This window comes from Narcine bancroftii, chromosome 6 (assembly GCF_036971445.1).
Source record: "Narcine bancroftii isolate sNarBan1 chromosome 6, sNarBan1.hap1, whole genome shotgun sequence".
NCBI classification, from domain to species: Eukaryota; Metazoa; Chordata; class Chondrichthyes; order Torpediniformes; family Narcinidae; genus Narcine; species Narcine bancroftii.
Window position 1 is genome coordinate 87,614,875 of NC_091474.1, and position 7,315 is coordinate 87,622,189.

Sequence of the window (7,315 nt, forward strand, 5' to 3'; positions counted from 1 at the left end):
CTGGGTGCTTCAATTTTCTCTCACATCCCAGAGACATGCAGGTTGGTTGAATAAATAGCTACCATTATTCTCCTTAGTGGTTAGATGAGTTTTAACTTTAGCTGAGAGTTGATATAAATGAGTGGAGACATGAATGGGGGATTGTTTGAGTTAGTCCTTTCTGGACCAAAGTCTTTGTTCCTGTGCTGTACGCCTGCCTTTGCGACTGCTCTCTGCTGCATAGATGCCTAGATTGTGCAATGAGCTTGAAAGTACACCAACACCCAGTCAACATGCCCCCAAGTTTTTTTTTGTATTGTCTTTTTATGTTTTGTTTTTTTTCTGTGTACTTTAGATTGCTTGGGTATCTTGGCTTATATTATCTTTGGATTATTTCTGTGATGCTTTATTTTTCTTTAGCCCAAGACTGCACTGTATGGCGAACTCTCCACTGGCCACCGTGACAGAGGAGCTCAAAAAAAGAGGTACAGGAGTCTCTGAAGAAATCCCTTGTGTCAGAAATAAAACTTCTCACACATGAGTCTCTTTAAAACTGATGACACGACAAGCTTTATTTACAAGTCTGCAGAGTTGGACTCAACTGGCTTCTCACCAGTTAAGCCCCGATACATACAGTGCATTGATTTTTATACCTTTTTTGCTTGTCCTTCCCCTCCTCTTTAACACTGTTTTAATTGGTTAGTTTTTGCAAAATCATTCTAAGTACACTTGCATTTGTAATTATCATGTTAGTCAAGTACACTACGAACTCTGCACACACTAAATTCTGTTTTTCACTCTTTTATCAATCTTTGGCTCCTACATGTCTCTTTGTGACCATGAAAGATCTCTGTTTGTTATAACATTGTCCAGCTGAACTTTTATGGTAAGCTCCCTGTCTATTCTGGCTTCCCCTTTTATGATTAATCATCACATTTTAACTTAAGCCATTTTAACCTAAATTCCCTATATATAACAATCCACCCCTTTCTCTCTTTAAAATGTGTGTATTATATATATATGAATGGGGATTTTAACTCGGGGAAGAGAAACGTTTCATGATAAATTAATCTCGTGCTGAAGTGGACCCCCGCAGACCCAACAATTGGTTACATTAAAAGTTCCTGCAATTCTAGTTGCAAGATCAACAAAAAGGTTATCTTCCCCAACTGCGTGACCGAAACTTTCATGGTTATTTGGATGGACTCGAACTAAGTCCGGCTGTCTTAAAGGGGCAGGCACTTTCGAGTGTGGAGTGGAACTTCTCATTGGAACAGTACGCTGGTGTATGCAAAACCAGAGTCCATCAGGGCATGGTGGGCCTGAGTCACCCTTCCAACCGTTAAGAGGGAAAGGAGTGGTATTAGGAATCTGTATATAATGACCCATATTATTTCCTTCTTTTTCCACACAAGGGGTATATGGATGTTGGGTGGTATTTTCTGCCCAGCATTTCTCAGGAACTGAGGTATGGGAAATAAAATTACCCTCCTTTCTTCCCCAAGTGTGGTCCTGAAACAGGACCACTGTGTCTCTGCATTTCTTACATTTCACACCTGATAAAGACATAGGCAAACTAAGAAAAATCAAAGAACATAACAATAACATTGTGAATCAAGTCTTTCTGCGAAATCGCAAGGTAAGAGGTTTTTCTCCAGGAACACAAGTCCAATCTGAGTTCGTATCAGGGTCCTGAGGCGCCTCTACAGGTCCCTTAAATCTGGATGCGTGCGTCCACCCCTTCTCTCTTGTTCGTGCTGCAGCCTCTGTAGTTAAGAGAACTTGGTATGGGCCTTCCCACTGGGGCTGGAGTTTTTCAGTTTTCCAGGTCTTGATGAGAATCCAGTCTCCTGGTTCCACTTTGTGTAAAGAAAAGTCTAGAGGCGGTGTTTGTGCCAATAGTCCTCTCTTTCGTAAATCTGTAAGAGAGCGTGACAGTGCCTGTAAATAGTTCCTAACAAATATATCCCCTTCCCCCAAGGTGGGACACCCCTCAACTGTACTCCAGAAGGGAAGCCCAAACATCATTTCATAAGTGGACAACCCTACATCTTTTCGTGGGGCAGTACGAATTCTTAATAAAGCCAGGGCAGACACTTGATCTAAGGCATTTTAGTTTCCACCATTAATTTTGTCAATTGCATTTTTAGGGTTCCATTCATACGTTCAACCCTCCCTGAGCTTTATGGATGCCAAGGGGTATGCAATTTCCAAGAGACCTGTAATGCATTACAAATCAATTGCTGGATTTTTGAACAAAAATGTGGACCCCTGTCTGAGTCTATAGAATCCATTATACCATATCTGGGGATTATCTGCTCTAGGAGGAGGCGAGCTACTGTAGAGGCTGTAGCATTTACTGTTGGGAAGGCTTCCACCCATCGGGTAAAGTGATCTATTACCACCAACAGATACTTCCATCTTTGGACTTGAGGTAACTCTGTGAAGTCGATCTGGATACTTTGAAAAGGGCGTATGGCTAATGGTTAACCTCCCATGGTCCCTGTCCTCATTACCTTTTTATTAATTTTTGTGCATAGGTGACAGTTCTGCACCTCCTGTTGGGCCAAGGTGTAGATTCCCTTACACACATATTCTCGAAGCACTGTGTCACATAAGGCTTGGGTGCCCCAGTGGCTCTGATGATGCAGGTGTTTTAAAATATTGCGAGTTATTTCTTTATTTAGAACCATTCTTCCATCTGGTGTCTTCCATGTTCCATCAGGCAGCTGGCTTGCGCCCAGCTGAGCCATGTCCTTTTCTTCCTTAGCAGTGAAAATGGGAGCCTTCTTTATGCCTTGTCTTATTGGGATTAAGGTCAGCAAACGGACTTCTTGTTGCATGGTTGCCCTTTTGACTTCTTCATCAGCCAGTCTGTTTCCAATTGCTGTCGGGGTATCTCCCCTCTGATGGCCTGGTATGTAGACCACTGCTATTTCCTGGGGTAATGTCAAGGCTTCTAAAGTCAGAGTAATCATCTGTTCGTGTGCCAATTCCTTTCCTCTTGATGTAATTAGACCACGCTCCTTCCAGATCTTACCAAAGGTATGCACTACCCCGTATGCGTATTTGGAATCAGTGTAAATCGTTCCAGTTTTCTTTGCCAGTATTCATTTTGGAAAGGAAAGCCACTGGGTGTCGCTGACCGCCTTTTTCCTGTGTTAAAACCCCCACAGCTGTTCCTTGGTTATGAGTGACAAATAGCTGGAAGGGCTGTTTTAAAGAGGGCAGAGTGAGTACCGGGGCTCGTGTCAGGCGATGCTTCAAGTCCTCAAACCATCCCTCCTCCTCCTGGGTCCATTTCAATGGATATTCATTTTCATTTGTCAGCTTTTCATACATAAACTTCACCAACGCTGAGTAGTCCTCTATCCATAACCTACAGTAACCTAAGAGTCCCAGGAATTGTCTTATTTCCTTCTTATTACGGGGTAACGGCATTCTAGTGATTCCCACAATCCGTTCAGGGGTAATCTGTTTCTGTCCTTTACTTATCTGGTGTCCCAGATATACCACAGTTCTCTCAACGAACTGTAACTTGTTCCTGGACACCCGTAGACCCTTTTTCCCCAGATAATTCAAGAGTCTAATTGTATCTCCCCTCATTTCTTGTTCCTTGGGTCCTGATAATAGTAAATCATCCACATACTGCATTAGTTGGGAATCATCAGATTGTGGATAGTCCGCCAGGATTTGTTCTAGCATTTGTCCAAACAGGTTCGGAGATTCAGTGAACCCTTGGGGCAATACAGTCCACCGAAGCTGTCTCCGTCTACCTGTCCATGGATTTTCCCATTCAAACGTGAACATATCTCTACTTTCCTCTTCTAATGGACATGTCCCAGAAGGCATCCTTCAAGTCGATAACACTAAACCACTCATGGTCTGGGGGAATCCGACTCATAATAGTATAGGGATTAGGCACCACTGGGTGGCGGGTCTGAACAATAGCATTCAAACTTCTTAGATCCTGAACTAGGCGATAGGATCCATCTGACTTTTTCACTGGGAGTATAGGGGTGTTATAAGGTGACATGCATTCTTCTAATAGTCCGTCTCGTATTAGAGTCTCAATTACCGGCTGTAGCCCTTTTCTCCCTTCCAAAGAAATAGGATACTGACGTTTCCTTACCGGCTGATGACCTGGTATTAATGTGACATGTAAAGGTGGGATGTCCAGACCTCCTCGATTTCCCTCCTTATACCAGACTCTCTCGTCAATCTGCCATTCATCCTCTTCCTTTAGAGCACAGAGGTGGACTCGCACTTCTCCGTCCACAGGGAGAGCACCCAAACCTAGGGGAGCCTGTAAGTCCCTTCCTAGGAGGTTAAATCCAGCCGACGGTAACAACAAGAGGTCTTGTACCCCTTCTCTTTCTTCCAGTTTCACTGTTACTTGGGGAATTATTGATACCATTCTGGGAGCCCCTTCTATCCCAGAAATTTTCAAATTACTTTTTACAGGTTCAGTCCCGATTGGCACAGTTATTACACTACTTCGTTCCGCTCCTGTGTCCACCATAAACACCACCTCTTCTCCCTTGGGACCAATTTTTAGTTTTACCAGGGGTTCCCTCTTATACTTGGTCCCCAACATTTGGAACCCCTGACCCCCCTAATCTTCTTCCATAAGTTCGAGGGCACGCAATTCCCTCTTGTATCGGGGGCATTCCCTCTTAAAGTGTCCTTCCTCATTGCAGTAATAGCACTTAACGAACCTCCGGGGTCTTCCCTCTCTTGGATATCTTGGATTGTTTAGAGGAAGGTTTTGTTTTCTTTCCCCTCTGGATTCGGCATTCATCTGTCGGATAGTCTGTACCATAACCTTTGTCGCCCTCTTTTGATCTTCTTCTTCTCTCTGCGCATATACTTTTTGCGCCTTTTTTAACAGGTCGCTTAGGGGTTTTTCGCTCCAGTCCTCCTCCTTTTCTAGTTTCTTTCTAATGTCCTGCCATGATTTGGAAACAAATTCAATTCGAATAAGCTGTTCACCCATTGGTGTACTAGGGTCCACGCCCGCATACTGTTGGACATTCTTTCTCACCCTCTCCAAAAAATCAGTAGGGGACTCGTCTTTCCCCTGGTGGTTCCCAAATGCCTTGGTGAAATTGTGACCCTTTGGCACAGCCTCCCGTATCCCTTTAATTGTCTACTCTCTATATTGTTTCATACTTGCCAATCCCTCGGGTGTTCGTTTGTCCCACCTGGGTTCATTTAAGGGATATTTTTGTTCATGGGGTCTGGAGTCCCCAGGTTGTTCATATTCCCACATGAGGAGGGCAGCCCGTCGAATCATCTGCCTCTCCTGGGGTGAGAATAATGTTCCCATTATTGCCTGCATCTCTTCCCACGTATATGTGTTTGGTCCCAGGAATTGGTCGAGCTGTTCGGCCAGTCCTATAGGATCTTCCAATAACTTTTTCATTTCTTTCTTAAATCCCCGCAACTCTGTACTAGTTAGGGGAACATTCACATATCCCGTTCCCCCTCCCGGTCCTCCCATAGGAACTTCCCTCAGGGGATTTAGGCTTACTGAAAACTTTGATGGTCCTGGACCAGTCTGGGATCTTGTCCAGGGTCGGTTTACCGGTGGAAGTTTAGGGTCCGACTCCCTTAATTCATTCATTTTTTCCCGGCCCCTTTCGGGGCAATCAGATTCATCACCTTTCCCCTCCGGTAATGAGCTTTCCTCGGGCGCAGTAGGCACCGGGGGAATATAAGGAGGGGGAAGGTTGTCCAGAGGTTCCCACTTCTTTTCTCCCGCTACCCTCAATTTAAAACATTTTGTTAAGGATCCTGGCCAGGGAACCCAACAAAATGCATATGCTGACTCTTCTTGATTCACCTTTGGTCTCGAATTTACATATATGTTTAATGCTTGTCTAACCCAATCCTCATCAGATCCAAATTTCGGCCACCAGACCGAGGAACCTTTAATAGGTTGTTTCGACCAAAGGAGACAATATTGAACCATCTTTTTCTTGTTTTTGTCTCGATATCTTTTACTAGCCCAATTTTCAAACATTCTCCCCAAAGGGCTGTCAAGGGGAACTCCCAGGAATTGTCCTGAATTTTCAGACGAGCCCTTAGATTTTGATCCTCCCATTTTCCCACCTAGATCCGTTTATCGTTGCTGAGGACCCTCTCGTTCTGGACCCTACTCCCTTCTTCTCAGACGCCTCGTCGGAGGTACTGTCCCTCCTTCGGTTACCGCTGAGGTTTCTCTGGGGTCGACCCCTCTCTTCTCGGCACTTCGTCGGAGGTGCTGTCCCTCCTTCGGTTACCGCCGAGGTTTCCCTGGGGTCTATCCTAGAGTCCCACGACAGGGTCCTCACGCCACGACAAAAGCTCTATACCTGATCTATTACGTTAGGTTTTTTTTTTTATCCTAACAGGTGTATCCCGTTACACCTGTTACCCAATCCCCACACCACAATCGTAAGTCGTCACTTACCGGTGTCTTCTCAGGGATTGAACCGTCACCCTTCTCCTCTCCGTCTTGTCGTGTCACCTTGTCTGGATACCACTCGCTCAGGCCGCCCGAAGCGACGAGCAAGGGACTAGGAGCCGCTGAACTCAGCGGGGTGCACCACCTCCGATGTCCCTCTTCTCGCCTCCCCCCACGGCTGGAGTGTAGATCCCGGACGAGCCCCCATTTGTCAGAAATAAAACTTCTCACACATGAGTCTCTTTAAAACTGATGACACGACAAGCTTTATTTACAAGTCTGCAGAGTTGGACTCAACTGGCTTCTCACCAGTTAAGCCCCGATACATACAGTGCATTGATTTTTATACCTTTTTTGCTTGTCCTTCCCCTCCTCTTTAACACTGTTTTAATTGGTTAGTTTTTGCAAAATCATTCTAAGTACACTTGCATTTGTAATTATCATGTTAGTCAAGTACACTACGAACTCTGCACACACTAAATTCTGTTTTTCACTCTTTTATCAATCTTTGGCTCCTACATGTCTCTTTGTGACCATGAAAGATCTCTGTTTGTTATAACATTGTCCAGCTGAACTTTTATGGTAAGCTCCCTGTCTATTCTGGCTTCCCCTTTTATGATTAATCATCACATTTTAACTTAAGCCATTTTAACCTAAATTCTATATATATAACACCTTGGTGCCTGCCACATTGATCATCTCCAGTGGTCTGATTTAGCCCCCGATTGCATGGCCTGGTGACACACTGTTCACTAGTTTATGTCCACCTTTGAGAACACACGCCGGGCTGACCTTGAGGACAAAAGGAGATGGAGGAAGAACCATAACACAGCAGCACCAAACACGGAACAGAATTCCCCTTGCAACTGCTGTGGCAACTGTCTGTCC

The 7,315-nt window shown here is 44.7% G+C and overlaps 1 long non-coding RNA gene across 1 annotated transcript; it reads right to left on the reverse strand.

Moving 5' to 3' along the window:
• Positions 1-521: 521 nt before the first annotated feature.
• Positions 522-7,096, reverse strand: LOC138736322 (uncharacterized). The gene is made up of 2 exons (XR_011340231.1): positions 6,434-7,096; positions 522-1,898 (listed from the first exon to the last, which is right to left on the reverse strand). It is a non-coding gene; the product is annotated as an uncharacterized lncRNA (long non-coding RNA).
• Positions 7,097-7,315: the final 219 nt, after the last annotated feature.